This window comes from Microcaecilia unicolor, chromosome 11 (assembly GCF_901765095.1).
Source record: "Microcaecilia unicolor chromosome 11, aMicUni1.1, whole genome shotgun sequence".
Lineage (NCBI taxonomy): Eukaryota > Metazoa > Chordata > Amphibia > Gymnophiona > Siphonopidae > Microcaecilia > Microcaecilia unicolor.
Window position 1 is genome coordinate 185,309,889 of NC_044041.1, and position 18,733 is coordinate 185,328,621.

At 46.2% G+C, this 18,733-nt stretch overlaps 1 long non-coding RNA gene across 3 annotated transcripts in view; it reads left to right on the forward strand.

Annotated features, from left to right (window-relative positions):
* LOC115480437 overlaps window positions 1–18,733 on the forward strand; it is a 43,281-nt gene that overhangs the window by 15,819 nt on the left and 8,729 nt on the right. For all 3 annotated transcript variants that reach the window (XR_003943822.1, XR_003943824.1, XR_003943823.1), the window contains exon 2: window positions 9,139–9,335. This is a non-coding gene — a long non-coding RNA (uncharacterized LOC115480437). The remainder of the gene's footprint in view (window positions 1–9,138; window positions 9,336–18,733) is intronic.

Below are 18,733 nucleotides of genomic sequence, written 5' to 3' on the forward strand. Positions count from 1 at the left end.
CCCCCCCTCCTTTTCAGTAGAGCCCCTATCTCTCCCTCTTTTCAGTAGTGCCCCTGTGTCCCCATTTCTTCATTTTCCAGCACTGTCTCTTTGCATTCCAATGTCCCTCTCCTCTCCCTGTCCAGTATTGACTCTGTGTCCTTCTTCCTCCCTGTCCAGCATTTACCCTTCCCTCTCCCCATGTTAACCTTCTTCCCCATCTCTTTCAGCGCTCGCTATCCAGGAAGCATTGCCAGGCTACCGCAGCAGCCCAGCAGTACTTTCCGGCGCTACAAAAATTTATTTATTTGTGTAGTGCCAGAGTGTACTCGGCGGTAATTGGGCAGTGCCGCGAGCTGCCGGGTTAACGCAGGAACCCTTACCGCCACTTCAATGGGTGGCAGTAAGGGCTCTCCCACGAAATGGCCATGTGGCAAGTGCTTTACTTGCCACGTGGCCATTTCCTGTAGGAAAGCGAGACTTCCCTTTTACCCGCTGCGGTAAAAGGGGGCCTCAGCGCGTATGTAAAACACGCACCGACGAAAGTGCCGGCCCCCTTTTGCCGCAGCTTAGTACAAGGGGCCCTTAGATTCTTGGTCTCCCTGTAACCTAGCACGCGCCGTTGTTTCTCTGGCAACTCTCTAGTCTTGCATTTTCAGCGTACTATGAAGAAGAAACTTGTATGTCTTGATGAAGAATGAAGCAAATGTCCTGAGCTCCTCTGCACATTCCAGATATCCCTTATTCCTCTTAAGTGTGTTCAACAGTGTGAATATTGAGAGTTTGTAACTCCTTTAAAAGGACATGAACAGAGATGTTTTCTCTCTCATCGAGAAAATGTACCTCTTGATTTTGATCAAAAGTTTGAAAGTAACAATGCATTCAAATAATTCTTGTATTTGCCCAATAAAGAAGACCGCAACTTGCAAAGATGCAATGATTGCTGTTATTGGGTGGGGTTTTTTTTTTTGTTTTTTTGCCGTATAGCTTTAGAGAAGGAACCAGATGCTGCCTGCAATATTTATTTACTAGAATTTTTCTCCCGCCTTTATGAAGAAATCAACTCAAGGTGGTGTACAGCTAGAATAGCCTGGACATAGACAATAAGAGACTACAGCAGTAAAACATTCAAACAACGGTACGCTCTATAACATAGAATTGCTATTTCCAATGTCAACATACTTTAGAACTTCTTAATAGCACAGGGGATAAGCAGAGGTGGAATATATAGACAGATAAGACAGAGCAACAGGCATTTAGATAGAAGATCAGCTTGATTAGCTCGAAGAAAAATTACACATGAAGTCATAAAAAGTAAATGGGTTATAAGCAAATCCTGCTGCTGAAAGTACAGCTGATCTTAGACCTTTTGTGTGCGGCTATCTGGTTGCTTTTTTCGTCAGTGGCTCGAGAGAAGATCCAGGCTTTCACCTACTTACCAAAGTACAGACAGGCTTCACCCTAATGCAAGACCTTCTGGAAGTACATTCCAGAGTAAATAGGCTACTCCAGAGAAGGCTTTTTCGTGAATGTCACATTGTGTGATTTCCTTTGGAGAAGGTGTGATTAGAGAGGATCTTAATGGCCTTAGAGGTTCATATATGGAGATTCTGATCTTCCAGTATTGTGGCACATTTCCTTTAAGGGCCTTGAAGATTAGACATGTTTGTTTGTTTTTAATTTAGCCCTGTATTGAACTGATGGCCAATGAAATTTTTGCAGGGATGATTTGGTCTGATCACATCACTTACAGCCTTCTAACAGTCGGGCTACAGAAGTTGAATTAGTAGAAGCTGGTGCAAGCTCTTTGTAGAATCATCACAGTAATCCAGCCTTGATGTCATCATAGCGCGAGCCACTGTGAGAAGACTTGTCTTCTTGATGTATGGAGAGAGACAGCATACTGTAGTTGTTGCAGATGATAAAGGCAGCTCCCGAAGGTTGCTTGGGTTTGGGAGATCAGTGTAAGTGCTGAGTCCAGCTGTGCTCCAAGGTTTCTGACCTGTGATTTAAGGGGGGGTATAGTTCTCCAAAGGGATTTTGATGTTGGCTGTCTGACATCTTGTTTTAGAGACCCTCAGTAGCTCTGTTTTACTTGGGTTCAGGCAAAGTTTGTTCTTTTTAGCCCACTTTTGAATTGCAGTGAGGTACACATTCCATTGAGTAAATATCTATGAATTCTATACCTAAACATTTCTGACTTATAGGGTGTCTAGGCTCCACCATAAGTATTGCCACACTGGGACAGACCAAAGGTCCATCAAGCCCAGCATCCTGTTTCCAACAGTGGCCAATCCAGGTCACAAGTACCTGTCAGAAAAACAAATAGCAACATTCCATGTAGAACCCCAAAGAGCAGCAAGATTCTAGAATTCTAAAGAATAACAAGATTCCATGCAGAATTTTAAAGTGTAGCAACATTCCATGTAGAACCCCAAAGAGTAGCAAGATTCCATTCAGAATCCCCAGTACAAAAGTACATAAGTATTGCCATACTGGGAAAGACCAAAGGTCCATCAAGCCCAGCATCCTGTTTCCAACAGAGGCCAATCCAGGTCACAAATACCTGGCAAGATCCCGAAAAAACTCAATACATTTTATGCTGCTTATCCCAGAAATAAGCAGTTGATTTGCCCCAAAGTCAATTTAATAATGGTCTATGGACGTTTCCTTTAGGAAGCCGTCCAGACCCTTTTTAAGCTCCGCTAAGCTAACCGCCTGTACCACATTCTCTGGCAATGAATTCCATCTTAGCCATTCTCTTACTCAAGCACTTTTCTCTTGCTTGTCATGGTCCCTCACGGCCTGCGGCACCTACATTTCTAACACCATTCTGTTCACATAACCTTTGCCTCTTCTTCCAGGTCTTCTTTCCCTCATTTTCTCTGCAATTTCAGCTACCTCCATCCTTTTACTAACTTCTTTACTCCTGAAAAGTACAGTCTAAAAATGATTTGCTTTTTTTTTTTTTTAACCCAAAAGATAAATAATGCTTGCAACTACCTTTATCCCAGATGTGTTGTGCTCCTACCTTTCATTGAGTCACAAATGACCTCATAATGGCTTCTCTTTTCTGACTGCTTTAGCCTTGAGTTTTCAGAGACACTGTGAATGTCGCTGTGACTACAGCCATGCTGTCTCCAGGTGCCATCAGCTGGCATCATTTCCTGGAATGCAGAAGGGTTTCAGTGACCCGTTTGGACCCAGTTTAAAATGCTGGATGGATTACTGTATCTGCTAGGGATTTATGACAACAACTTAGTCGATTCTACACAAAATTTTGCTTACGAGTCATCGGATTCTGTGTTCTGCTTCCTGCTTGATTGGTTCATCGAGTACAAACTTCTAGTCCTTGGTATAATGCTCTTTCTCTTGCTTTTCACGAACTGGCTTGTACGGCTCAACAAAACAAATATGGAAAGGAAGGTAAGTGGGCAGTATTGGTGCTTGGCAGCAAGTGTTAGTTGTAGGGTTAAGGGGTTGTGCTCAGGGAAAAGGTTGAGAATTCTGGAAACTAGTGTTTACTACGGGAAAAGTGGCTGCAATATCTGTCCCCGTGTCGACTAGAACTGCTTAAAGTAGACACTTCCCCTAAAGGATGACTATCAGGCTTATTTTCGAAAGAGAAAAACGCCCAAATTCCGACCTAAATCGGGAGATGGACGTCTTTCTCTTGTGGGTGCCCAATCGGTATAATCAAAAGCCGATTTTGGGCGTTTCCAACTGCACTCCGTCGCGGGAACGCATAAAGTTGACGGGGGCGTGTCGGAGGCGTGGTGAAGGCGGGACTGAGGCGTGGTCATCGGCTGAGCAGAGATGTGCGTGCTCGGCCGATAATGGAAAAAAGAAAGGCGTTTTCAGAGAGAATTTAGGTCACTTTTGTTGGACCCGTTTTTTTCACGAACAGGTCCCAAAAAAGTGCCCTAAATGACCAGATGACCACCGGAGGGAACCGGGGATGACCTCCCCTGACTCCCCCAGTGGTCACTAACCCCCTCCCACCAAAAAAAACCGAATGTTAAACACTTTTTCCCAACTTGTAAGCCAGCCTCAAATGTCATCCCCAGCTCCATGACAGCAGTATGCAGGTCCCCGAAGTAATTTTAGTTTAGTTACTGCTGTGCTGGACCCATGCAGAGAGGAAAAATCGGGAGAAAAAAAAAAAACAAGCAAGTGCAGTCAGGGACGTCTAAATTACCAGGATAGTAAAAGGGGGAATTGAACCAGCAACCTTCTGATTACAAGCTCAGTGCTTTAGCCAGTGCACCACTGATTAGACATTCTTCCCTTTCCATTAAGTCCCTCCAAGTTTCTGTCAGCCAATCACCGCTGTTTAGCTGACACAGATATCAGCTAAATGAGCTGTGATTGGCTGACAGAAACTTGGAGAGACTTAATGGAAAGGGAAGGACGTCTAATCAGTGGTGCACTGGCTAGAGCACTGAGCTTGTAATCAAAAGGTTGCTGGTTCAATTTCCCCTTTTACTATCTTTTAATTTGGATGTCCCTGACTGCACTTGCTTGCTTGTTTTTTTTTTTCTTCCGATTTTTCCTCTCTGCATGGGTCCCGCGCAGCACCAACTAAAGTAAAATTGCTCTGGGGACCTGCATACTACTGTCATGGAGCTAGGTATGATATTTGAGGCTGGCATAGAGGCATCTCAGGGGGACCAGTGCACTACGAATGCTGGCCCCTCCCACGACTAAATGCCTTGGATTTGGTCGTTTTTGAGCTGGGATGCTTCGGTTTCGATTATCACTAAAAAACAAAAATGCCCAGCTCAAAAAATGCCCTAATCCAATGTATTTTCGAAAAAAAAGATGGACGTCCATTTTTTTCGAAAATACAGTTCGGCCCGCCCCTTCACGGACCCGTTCTCGGAGATGGACGTTTTTACAAATGGGCGTTCGCGTTCGATTATGCCCCTCAAAGTCTTTCATTCCGAAGCATTTTGGTGCTTGTGGTCTGATGCAGAGAGATGACGCTGCTACAAGACTGTTTTTGCCTGTGATTTCAGAGAGAAAGAGAAGGCACCATGGAGCTCTCAAAAGCCGGCACTGAGACTGTGGCACGTTTGCATTTTCAGGCAAAAAGCCTTTTTCTCCAAGATTTTGCTTGCATGCTTTTTTTTCCCCTTTCATGAAGACGCACTACTACTACTATGAATCATTTCTATAGCACTACAAGATGTACACAGCACTGTACAATATATGCAGGTTCTTTCTCTGTCCCCTAGAGGGCTCACAATCTATGTTTGTGTGGCTGGGCAGTAGTGGTTAAGGTCACAAGGAGCTGCAGTGGTTATTGAACCCATGTTGCCAGGATCAAAGCCCGCTGCACTAACCATTAATAAGCTGCAGCTCCGCAAATTAAAGATGCACAAATTAAAGTCCTTGGGCATGAGATACACTGTTTCAAAATTGAGCAAACAACCCGACTGCTAGACTTTGTTTCCTCTTCTTATGCCAAAAACTTAAGAAGTAGGAGCTGGAAATTGTTGGATCATGTTTTATTAGTTTAATGTTACTTTTGTTCATTTTTGGGACTGGTGCTTAAAATATACCTTTATTGTCAAAACTAGTAAAACTGGCCCGTTTCTGGCACAAATGAAACGGGCGCTAGCAAGGTTTTCCTCGGAGTGTGTATGTTTGAGAGGGAGTGTGTGTGTGAGAGAGAAAGTGTGTGTGAGAGGTGGAGTGTGTTTATGAGTGAGACAGAGACAGACAGAGTGTTTGTGTCAGAGAGAGAGAGTGTGTGAGAGAGAGACTGTGTGTGTGTGAGAGAGAGTGTATGTGAAAGACAGAGAGTGAGTGTGTGTGTGTGGGGCTCCGAGTTCCATGACCCCCTCCTTCCCTCCGAGTTCCAGGCACCCCTTCCATCCGAGGTGCAGGCCCCCCTCCGTCCCTCCCTCTCCTCTCCTCTCTCCCTCTCTCTCCTCCCCTCCGAGTTCTTGCCCCCCTTCCCTCTAAGTTCCATACCCCCTCCCTCTCCTCCCCAGCATGTTCCATGGCCCCCTTTCCTCGGAGTCTGTATGTTTGAGAGAGAGTATGTGGGTGTAAGATGGAGTGTGTATGTGAGAGAGAGACAGTGTGTGTGTATTTGTGTCAGAGAGAGTGAGAGACAGAGTGTATGTGTGTGTAAGACAGAGAGAGTGTGTGAGAGAGAATGTATGTGAGAGACAGAGAATGAGTGTGTGTGTGGGGGGCTCCGAGTTATCATGACGTCTCATTGTTCTTTCTCCAACCTCCTTGGCCACTACGACTCGGTGGTTTGCCACTGTGACCTCGGAAACTGAACTTACCCCGCCCTAGGCCGCTTGGATTGTTCGATCTCTTACGTGCTTGTAAGTGGTTAACGTGCATACGCCATGATGGGATGCAAGCTTCTCGCGGTTGGAACTTTTGCTTGTGCGTTGTGACGTGAGATAGCAAGAGTCGGGCTGTCGCCCGGGTGGTTTGGTGCAGAGCAGGAGCTACAGCACTGGCAGCGCCGTGAGCTGTTTGTGGACAGGAGGGTCTCGGGCCCTTCACCATGGTGGTCCACAGGATTACGATGAAGGATGGAGGCATGGTAAGCGGCTGCGGTGTATCGGGGAACTTTGCTTCTTTGCAAGCAGTGCAGGGGAGGACGTGGCGGGCTGGAAGCTTTTGGCGCGACAGTGCGGTAGTGCTCACAGCTGAGTTAAAGGGAGTCGAAGCTTAAACTCTTTTGGGGGGGGGGGGCGATATATCTCACAGTGCTGAAGCAGGAAATTGCTTTCTTTCCTGTGGTTGGTCCCTTCTTCTGACGTCGCGTTACCATGGGCGGAGCGATTATGAAGCCTACGAACACTACAGGGCTTCACTGCCACGGAGTCAGCTTCAGAACATTGGAAGTGGCACAAGACATACATTGTGAATTGCTTTCATCTACATTGATTATGTGCCAACATCTGCCTCGCTGTAGCTGCTCCTGGTTAACTTTTCAATGCCATTCTTTTCTTTTCTATTATTATCATTTGAAATCACTGTGTTTCGTGCATGTTTTTTTTTTTTGTTACATTTGTACCCCGCACTTTCCCACTCATGGCAGGCTCAATGCAGCTTACATGGGGCAATGGAGGGTTAAGTGACTTGCCCAGAGTCACAAGGAGCTGCCTGTGCCTGAAGTGGGAATTGAACTCAGTTCCTCAGGACCAAAGTCCACCACCTAACCACTAGGCACTCCTCCACTGTTGCTACTATTTGAGATTCTACATGGAATGTTGCTATTCCACTAGCAACATTCCATGTAGAAGTCGGCCCTTGCAGATCACCAATGTGGTCGCGCAGGCTTCTACATGGAATGTTGCTAGTGGAATAGCAACATTCCATGTAGAATCTCAAATAGTAGCAACATTCCATGTAGAATCTCCAATAGTATCTATTTTATTTTTGTTACATTTGTACCCTGCGCTTTCCCACTCATGGCAGGCTCAATGCAGCTTACATGGGGCAATGGAGGGTTAAGTGACTTGCCCAGAGTCACAAGGAGCTGCCTGTGCCTGAAGTGGGAATTGAACTCAGTTCCCCAGGACCAAAGTCCACCATCCTAACCACTAGGCCACTCCTCCACTCCTTAGCATATGTTTGATGTACAGGCTTATGTATTACATGGAGGGGCATAATCGAAAGGGGCGCCCAAGTTTTCCTGAGGACGTCCTCGCAGGATGTCCCGGCAAAGGGTCGGGGAAACCCGTATTATCAAAACAAGATGGGCGTCCATCTTTCGTTTCGATAATACGGTTGGGGACGCCCAAATCGCGAAATTTAGGTCGGCCTTAGAGATGGTCGTCCTTAGAGATGGTCGTCCCCGATTTTCGGCCATAATGGAAACCAAGGACGCCCATCTCAGAAACGACCAAATCCAAGCCATTTGGTCATGGGAGGAGCCAGCATTCGTAGTGCACTGGTCCCCCTCACATGCCAGGACACCAAACGAGCAATTTGTGCAGTGGACTTCACAAATTGCTCCCAGGTGCATAGCTTTCTTACCTTCGGTGCTGAGCCCCCCCAAAACCCACTCCCCACAACTGTACACCACTACTGTAGCCCTAAGGGGTGAAGAGGGACACCTAGATGTGGGTACAGTGGGTTTCTGGTGGGTTTTTAAGGGCTCACATTTACCACCACAAGTGTAACAGGTAGGGGGGATGGGCCTGGGTCCACCTGCCTGAAGTGCACTGCACCCACTAAAACTGCTCCAGGGACCTGCATTCTGCTGTCATAGAGCTGGGTATAACATTTGAGACTGGCATAGAGGCTGGCAAAAAAAATGTTAAAGTTTTTTTTTTTAGGGTGGGAGGGGGTTGGTGACCACTGGGGGAGTAAGGGGAGGTCATCCCCGTTTTCCTCCGGTGGTCATCTGGTCAGTTTGGGCACCTTTTTGAGGCTTGGTCGTAACAAAATTGGACCAAGTAAAGCCGCACTTCGTCCATGTGTTAGGCACGCCCCAGTCCCGCCTTCGCTACGCTTCTGACACACCCACGTGAACTTTGGTGAAGAGGTATGAAGGAATTTTCAGCCAAGCCAATTTATTTAGATAAATGGCCTTGAAAAATGACTCTTCTGCATGCAAGTTTGTTGTGCGTTGTCATTGTGCATTCTGTGTGCCCCCCCCCCCCCCCCTTCCCCCGTAAGCATAGAATATGAAAAGGTCAATTTTGGATAAAGTCTCTATGTGAGTTCTTTATGAGGGGTTGAGTGAATTAATTCTAACATAATGGATCCTCAGAAGCTTAACCGAGATTGGGTGGCCGAGCCGGTGGTTGGGAGGCGGGACTGGTGGTTGGGAGGCGGGGCTAGTGCTGGGCAGACTTCTACGGTCTGTGCCCTGAAAATGGCAGATGCAAATCAAGGGGCTGGTGGTTGGGAGGCGGGGCTAGAGCTGGGCAGACTTATACGGTCTGTGCCCTGAAAAAGACAGATGCAAATCAAGGGGCTGGTGGTTGGGAGGCGGGGCTAGAGCTGGGCAGACTTATACGGTCTGTGCCCTGAAAAAGACTGATACAAATTAAGGTAAGGTGTACACAAAAAGTAGCACATATGAGTTCATCTTGTTGGGCAGACTGGATGGACCGTGCAGGTCTTTTTCTGCCATCATCTACTATGTTACTATGCATTATGTATTTTCAATTGCAGATGAATGGAGATATCTCTCACTGTCCCAAACGTTCGGCTTGCTCTGTAACCCACCTAACAACTGATGATGCCAGAAAAATATATTCCTGCATTAAAGTCCAGGACAAAGTGTTTAAAAAACTCGTTTTCAATGAGATGAAGTTGAAGTTTTTGGAGAATCTTATGCTCAGCTTCTGGAATAAGAAACATCAGAAAAGGTACCCAATGAATAATTTGTGTAGATAAAACTGAGTTTAGCTTTCTTCAGAATGCCACTGACAGCAATGTCTAAAGTATTTTCCCATGTTACTACAACTGCTATTTACCTGTAGCACCTTTAAGTGTGCACAGCACCGTTCAAATACACTAATGGGCTGATGATCAGAAGCAAACGCAGGCGCGAGAGGCTGTTAGCACCATACTAGCGCCTGCGTTTGCTACTGCCCCATGATCAGAGGGAAACAACACACTTGCGGACTCTGAACGCAACTAGCATGCAAGTGCATGCAAAACAGGGCTCTTAGTGCAAGTAGCATCCCCAATGATCAGCAACCAGCACGCCAAAGATTGGCACGCTGGCCGCTGCAAACCCTACGCCAGCTCTGAGCTTGCATTAAGGTTTCCAGACCATTGGGGAGGAACGGTGAGCCCTGTCCAGCATGCATTTGCATGCTAGCAGGCCCCCATTCCCCCCAGTGCAGCAGCCCCCACCCGAAGGAACCCCGACCCCCACTCCAGCGACAGGGGGCTGGAGTTTCTCCCTTATATGGCGTGAAACCCCACCCAGCGCATTCCAGGATGCACTGGGCAGGGCTGGGCACCACCATTTTCGAGGTGATGCCAATGGAAGAGGAGGGAGGCCACCTCCCTCCTCCAACTGAAGGTAGGGGGGTGGGGAAGGGCCGCTAGACCACCAGTTGGGGGGGATTGACTGTGGACCATTGGGCCACCAGGGACATCTGAGGGGATGCTGGGGGGGGGGGTTAGGGGGGCTGGAGACCCCCAAGATCTCCACCCCCTGAACTTGTGTCGGGGGGTCGGTAGAATCGGAGGTCTGCTGGACCTCCAGCCCCCGTTTCACTTGGCTCGGGGTGTGGGTAATTGGGGTCTGGTGGTCCAGACCTGTCAAACAAGTGCGCTCAGGCACAATAGCCTGCTTAAATTTGCATGCAATTATCTCTGATCATAGGGGCGGTAAAGTCCCTTTCTGTTTTAGTGCTATTTTTGATCATCTGTCCATAAGAGACTATTCCTTCTCCATGGAGCTTCTAACCCAGTCAACATGTATAGACAAAACAAAAAATTAAAAGTCATGGACTAAATCTAAATAAACAAGAGGTTTCAGTAAACATGTTTATTATAAATAACACTAGCCGTTGAGCTCGTTAAAACGGGCTACTATTGGAATGGAAGTTTTTCAAGGGCCCCCCCCCCCCCCCCCCGGAGTCACCGCCGCCGCCCACCCCTCCACCCGGCCCGGGCCCTCTGTTTGCTATTAATTCAACTTACATCGCCGCAGCACACAGATCAGCTGAGCTCCCATCGGCCTGACCTTCCTTCTCTGCCTGTGTCCCGCCCTCGTGTGACGTACCGTCGGCGAGGGCGGGACACAGGCAGGGAAGGAAGGCCGACCGGAGCTCAGCTGATCTGCGTGCTGTGGCGATGTAAGTTGAATTAATTGCGATCAGAGGGCCCGGGCCGGGTGGAGGGGTGGTGGCGGCGGCGACTCGGGAGGGGAGGGTTACCGGTGGCGGTGACCTCGGGGGGGGGGGGGGGGGAGCGCAGTTTCCCTCTCTGTCCCGCCCCCGTCATCACGTATTGACGTGGGGCGGGACAGAGAGGGAAGTCTCTACTGCGCATTTGCGAGTGAGTTCAGTCACTCGCCGTTTATATGTTTGATGGTTGAAATCGAGAAAGCTATGATCTGGGTTGAAGATTTAAAAGCAGTCTGTAAAGCAGGGGTTCTCAGCCCAGTCCTCAGGGCACACCTAGCCATTCCTGGTTTTCAGGATGCCCGTAATGAATTTGCATACAGTGGAGGTAATGCATGCAAGTTGATTTCATGTAAAACCATTGTAGCTACCCTAAAATCCTGATTGGCTAAGCGTGTCCTGAAGACTGGGCTGAGAACCCCTGCTCTAAATGAACAACTAAATTGGGTTTAAGATGTAAAACAACCTCAAAAAGGACAGCTTTTAGGCAAGACTTGGATACTAGCAGAGAGGGAAAATCATGCACCAGCTCAAGAAGGTTGTTTCAGGCATGATTTAGAGGTCTAGCCCAACCATTAGACAAGATTAGGTGGTCACCCTAGAGCAGCAGCCTCTGGGAGGCAGCAAAACAATAGAATCTCTAACAGCCACAGTAAGGCAAAGCACCATCAATGACTACTGTTACCTACAGGAATGGTAGACAGTTTTCAAAGAACCCATTTACCTGACTAAATGACATTTGGAAACTTCCACGCAAGAAGTAGAAAGACAACAAAAAAAGGCAGGATTCAATGAATGCACAAGGAGCTTTAATTCATAGTAACATAGTAGATGACGACAGATAAAGACCTGTACAGTTCATCCAGTCTGCCCAACAAGATAAACTCATTGTATGAGCTACTTCATATGTATACCTGACCTTGATTTGTCCTTGCCATTCTCAGGGCCCAGACTGTAGAAGTCTGCCCAGCACTAGCTTTGCTTCCCAAGTACTGGTGTTGCCACCCAATCTCCGCTAAGCATCTGTGGATCCCTTCCTTCTGAACAGGATTCCTTTTTGTTTATCCCCCACATTTTTGAATTCCGTTACCGTTTTCATCTCCACCACCTCCCGCAGGAGGGCATTCTGTGTATCCACCACCCTCTCAATGAAAAAATACTTCCTGAATTAATTTGTACAATCCAAATCAAAAGGGACGTGTACAGAGGTGACAACAGCCGTTGTGTAGATAAAACAGAAACCACATCAGTCTCTACGCTATCCAACTGTTCCGCTATCCCGCAACTTCAGCAGCTGACGTGGTTTCTGTTTTATCTGACACAGATATAAGAACATAAGGACGTAAGCGTTTGCCATACTGGAACAGACTGAAGGTCCATCAAGCCCAGTATCCAGTTTCCAACAGTGGCCAACCCAGGTCACAGGTACCTGGCAAGATCCCAAAACAGTAGAATATATTTTATGGTGCTTATCCTAGAAATAAGCAGTGGATTTTCCCCAAGGCCATGTTAATAATGGCTTATGGACTTTTCTTTTGAACCCCGCTAAGCTAACTGCTTTTACTACATTCTCTGGCAATGAATTCCAGAATTTAATTACATGCTGAGTTAAGAAATATTTTCTTTGATTTGTTTTAAAATTACTACTTTGTGGCTTCATTGCATGTCCCCTAGTCCTAGTATTTTTGGAAAGAGTAAACAAGCGATTCACGTCTACCTGTTCCAGTCCACTCATTATTTTATAGACCTGTATCAAATCTCCCCTCAGGTATTTTTTTATTTTTATTTCATTTGTACCCCGCGCTTTCCCACTCATGGCAGGCTCAATGCGGCTTACACGGGGCAATGGAGGGTTAAGTGACTTGCCCAGAGTCACAAGGAGCTGCCTGTGCCGGGAATCGAACTCAGTTCCCCAGGACCAAAGTCCACCACCCTAACCACTAGGCCACTCCTCCACTGTTGCTACTATTTGAGATTCTACATGGAATGTTGCTATTCCACTAGCAACATTCCATGTAGAGGTCGGCCTTGCAGATCACCAATGTGGCCGCGCAGGCTTCTGCTTCTGTGAGTCTGACGTCATGCACGTACGTGCAGGACGTCAGACTCACAGAAACAGAAGCCTGCGCAGCCTTCTACATGGAATGTTGCTAGTGGAATAGCAACATTCCATATAGAATCTCCAATAGTAGCAACATTCCATGTAGAATCTCCAATAGTAGCAACATTCCATGTAGAATCTCCAATAGTATCTATTTTATTTTTGTTACATTTGTACCCTGTGCTTTCCCACTCATGGCAGGCTCAATGCGGCTTACATGGGGCAATGGAGGGTTAAGTGACTTGCCCAGAGTCACAAGGAGCTGCCTGTGCCTGAAGTGGGAATCAAACTCAGTTCCTCAGGACCAAAGTCCACCACCCTAACCACTAGGGCCACTCCTCCACTCAGCTATCTCATCTCCAAGCTGAACAGCCCTAGCCTCTTTAGTCTTTCCTCATAGGGAAGTCATCCCATCCCCTTTATCATTTATGTCGCCCTTCTCTGTAACTTTTCTAATTCCACTATATCTTTGTTGAGATGTGGTGACCAGAATTGTACACAGTACTCGAGGTGCGGTCACATCATGGAGCGATATACAAGCATTATACCATTCTCATTTTTGTTTTCTATTCCTTTCCTAGTAATACCTAACATTCTATTTGCTTTCTTAGCCACCGCCGCACACTGAGCAGAGGGTTTCAACATATCATCAACGATAATGCCTAGATCCTTTTTCCTGATCGGTGACTCCTAATGGAGAACTTTGCATCATGTAGCTATAGTTTGGGTTCCTCTTTCCCACATTCATCACTTTGCACTTGCTCACATTAAACATCATCTGCCATTTGGATGCCCAGTTTCCCAGTCTTGTAAGGTCCTCTTGTAATTTTTCACAATCCTCTTGTGATTTTTGTTTTTTATTATTATCCTTTCAAAATATTTAACAAGAGTAACCTTGTCAAAGCAATACAGCATATATCACAATAACGAAAAATTGTTTACATTCAGCTTAATTTTGATTAAGATTGAAAAAAAATTATCATCTCAGTCATTAAGGCAATATCAAAAAAAACATATTCATTTACTTAAGCTCATTTTTTTTGCTTCCTTAGACCCCAATAAAGGGGGGGGGGCATAATGAATAGAGAAGGTTACATAGGAAAAACAATTAATAGTAATGCGGCGATTCCTCGATTAACTTTAAGTGATGCTATTTTACAGTTGTTTCAAATCCAGAAAAGATTTAAGCTGTTCCGGTGAATAAAATATATATTTTGTTTCACCCAATTGTACTATGCATTTACATGGATACGCTAAAAAGAAGGAACCCCCTATCTCCACAGTTCTTTTCCTCATGGCTAAGAATAATTTCCTTTTTTTGTTGGATTTGTTTTGTAACATCAGGGAATTTCCACACTTTCTGACCTCCAAAGAGGGTTTTAGCATGTTTGAAATAAAGTCTCATGACTGCATTAAGGTCCTGTTCGAATACAAAAGAAACAATAAGTGTAGACCTTTCAGCTGTTTCGTCTAAAGATTGTTCTAATAGATCTGAAATATTGGTCAAATCTAGGTTTGCTTTTGCTGTTGCTCCTATCCCTCCTTCTTCCTTTCCAATACTTGGTATATAATGAGGGGCATAATTGAACGAAAACGTCTATCTCCATGGGCGTTTATCTCCGAGAACGGGTCCGTGAAGGGGCGGACCGAACCGTATTTCGAAAAAATAGACGTCCATGTTTTATTCGACAATTTGTGAGCTGGGCGTTTTTGTTTTTCAGTGATAATGGAAAATGAAAGCGCCCAGCTCAAAAACGAATAAATACAAGGCATTTGTTCGTGGGAGGGGCCAGGATTCGTAGTGCACTGGTCCCCCTCACATGCCAGGACACCAACCGGGCACCCTAAGGGGCACTTTTTACAAAACAAAAAAAAAAGGTTAAAAGAGCTCCCAGGTGCATAGCACCCTTCCCTTGTGTGTTGAGCCCCCCAAATCCCCCTCAAAACCCACTGCCCACAAGTCTACACCATTATTATAGCCCTAAGGGGTGAAGGGGGGCACCTACATGTGGGTACAGTGGGTTTTGAGGGGGGTTGGACGACTAAACTTAAGCAGCGCAATTGTAACAGGTAGGGGGGGATGGGCCTGGGTCCACCTGCCTGAAGTCCCTGCACCCCCTAACAACTGCTCCAGGGACCTGCATACTGCTGCCAGGGAGGTGGGTATGACATTTGAGGGTGAAAATAAAAGTTGTGAAACATCATGTTTTGTGGTGGGAGGGGGTTAGTGACCACTGGGGGAGTCAGGGGAGGTCATCCCCGATTCCCTCTGGTGGTAATCTGGTAATTTAGGGCACTTTTTGGGGCCTTATTCGTGAAAAAACAGGGTCCATGAAAAGTGCCCTAAATTCTAGTTACAAACGCATACTTTTTTTCCATTATCGGCGAAAGGCGCCCATCTCTCGGCCAATAACCACGCCCCAGTTCCACCTTCGCCACGCCTCCAACATGCTCCCATCAACTTTGTACGCTTCCGCGATGGAGTGCAGTTGAAAACGTCCAAAATCGGCTTTCCATTATACCGATTTATTCGTTTTTGTGAGATAAACGTCTATCTCCCGATTTGGGTCGAAATCTAGGCGTTTTTCTCTTTCAATTATAAGGTGGAATATAACTTATTTATAGGAGGAATTGCTTCTAAAGGAAACTTCAAGTTTTCATTCAAGAATCTTCTAAACAGTTCCATTGCAGTACCTCCAGGAAGCTTAGGAAAGTTTAAGAAGCGCAAATTCAAACGTCAATTAAAATTTTCCAAATGTTCAATCTTTCGACGCATGTCTGTATTATCTTTAACTACAGTGTCTCTAAATGTTTGCAATGATTCAACTTCTTGTTGCAGATTTCTAACTTTAGAGACCAAATCTTGTTTTACCGAATCAACTGTTAACTTCAATTCCTCGAATTTAAGATTAAAAGTTGATACTTCACCTGATGTTTTTGTAATGTTGTGTCCATTTTAGTCAACATCATCCATATCTTCTCCAGGTTAACTTCAGATAATTTCTCACGAGGCTGTGTCTCGGAGCACGGCGTTTTTTTGCAGAAGTTAGTCCCTCACTTGGCAATCCTCTCGCCGCACTACCGGCGGTTTGATGGTTCGCCCCTAGCTCAGCTATCGACGCCGGACAAGGAGGTATCAACACTGATGGTGGTGAGAGGGAAACTTCTTCTCCCAGCGGGAATTCCCCTTCTCCAGTCTTCTCCACTACAATCCTCTTGTGATTTAACAACTTTGAATAACTTTGTGTCATCAGCAAATTTAATTACCTCACTAGTTGCACTAGATCATTATAAATATGTTTAAAAGCAGTGGTCCCAGCACAGACGCCTGGAGAACCCCACTATCTACCCTTCTCCATTGGGAATACTGACCATTTAACCCTACTTTCTGTTTTCTTTAACCAGTTTTTAATCCACGATAGAACACTACCTCCTATCCCATGACTTTCCAATTTCCTCTGGAGTCTTTCATGAGTTACTTTATCAAATGCCTTTTAAAATTCCAGATACACAATATCGACCGGCGCACCTTTATCCACATGTTTGTTCACCCCTTCAAAGTAGTATATATGTGAAATTAGTCTAAGCTGATTGTAAAGAAGTACTCCTGATGCAGGCACATATGCCGAAACACGGCTGTGTCGAATCACCTCTATACGTGTCATTTTTGCTTTGGATTGTATGAATGAATTAAAGCTCCTTGTGCATTCATCGAATCCTGCCTTTTCTTTGCTGCCTCACTACTTCTTTCGTTGCTGTTGCATACCCATGAGTCTTGGACCGCCTTCTGTTGTTGTGGTTTGATTTGGAAATTGCCCTCATTATTTGCATGTGTATCTGACCTTCAGTGGTAGGGGGGTCCAGGACCAAATCTACGGGAGCCCTGACCCCCATGGCCCCATAGCAGCGACGCCCCTGATACACATGAACACACACCACAAAGTTTAATGTTTAATTTGCCTGTGGTTTGATATTCAAAGTGATTTATCCAGCCAGAAATGGCTCTTGGCTGATTGAATCGCTTGTCTGGGGCCTAACCGGTCACTTTCAGCACCACTTAACCAGTTAGTGTTGATGAAAATGTCCTGTTAGCACCTATCTCAAAACTGGCTATTTTGGGGGCTTTCCAGGGGCAGAGTCATCGCTTGGCTGGTTAAGTGCCAATATTCCGCACATAACCGGTCAAGGTAACCACATAAAAATCAGTCATATCTTTGTATAGTGCCCTATAGCTGGTTAAGTGCAGAGTGTCACACTTAACCGACTGTGCTTTAGCCAACTCCGAAATTCAATGCCAAAGCCCGGACATGCCCCAGCATTGAATTTCCAGGTATAATGCCAGCAGCAGTCAACAAATCACTGAGCACCACCAGCTGAATATCGACCCCATGATGTCTTTTGCATGGCAAACTAGAGGCCTAAAATTAAATTGAGTGTGTGGGGGGACGGGTAAGGCTGTCGCCCCTGTCCGATCTTAGGCAAGGGCGACAGGGGAGGTTGCACAGGGCCTCACGCTCGTAGGGGGCCCCGCATCTCTGGCACGCCTGTCCTCCAGTCTCGGAACACCTCCCTGCTCCGAACCTTAATGTGCATCCACATTTCAGGAGAGAGCATCGGGCAGCGGCAGCGATTTTCATATCCCATCAGCTGCCGAGCCCAGAGCCTCCTCGCTGCTGCATCCTGCCCACTTTTGATGTCATTTCCTGCTTCCGCAAGGGTGGAACGCAGCAGCGAGGAGGCTCTGGGCTCGGTAGCTGACAGGATATGAAAATCGCTGCCACTGTCTGCCACTCCCTACTGAAACGTGGTGGATGCACATCAAGGTATGGGTGAGGTGGGGTTCCGAGAGCTCTAAACCTCCTTTTAAACTCTGATAAATTATGACTTATGGTGGTGGGTGCAGGCAGGGGTCACAGGTTGGGGGGGGCAGGGGGCCCTACTGAACTGGTCTGCACAGGACCCCGCAATTGCTAAGACCGGTCTTGAGGCTGAAGGTCACCTAGGGTGCCCGGTACCCTTCCCCCACCCTAATAATTTAGCAATACGGTCATCATGGAGTTGGGAGTTGGCAGTTGAAGTGAAGGGCATAGATAGGAGCAGCTTGGCTTATGGAGAAGTGGGTATGACCATTTTTCTATCATACATTCTCCAGGAATCACTTGCTTCATATGTTTTCCTTGGCTGGACTGTAAGCTCTATGGACAAGAGATTGTGTCTGTTTTGTGTTTCTGTACAATACCGCATACGCCTGGTAGCACTTTTAGAAATGATAAGGAATAGTAGGAATAATATATATCTTTTTTTTTTTTTTTTTTTTAAATCCTCAAAATGGTGAGTTTGTACCCTGAATTTGAACATGGCTAGAGAGGGAGCATGACGTACTGACTCAGGAAATCTGTTCCAAGCCAACAGCGCAGCCAAGTTGAAAGAGCAGAGATGGGAGTTAGTATAGAATTCCTATGATGCAGCTATTATACTATCCAGCTTATAATTGAAAAAGAAAAACGCCTATATTGCGACCCAAATCGGGAGATAGACGTTTATCTCACAAAAACGAATAAAGCGGTATAATCGAAAGCCGAATTTGGACGTTTTCAACTGCACTCCGTCGCGGATGCGGACAAAGTTGATGGGGGCGTGTCAAAGGCGTGGTGAAGGCGGAACTGGGGCGTGGTTATCGGCCGATCAGAGATAGGCGCCTTTCGCCGATAATGGAAAAAAAATATGCGTTTTTAGCGAAAATTTAGGGCACTTTTCCTGGACCCTGTTTTTCCACGAATAGGGCCCCAAAAAGTGCCCTAAA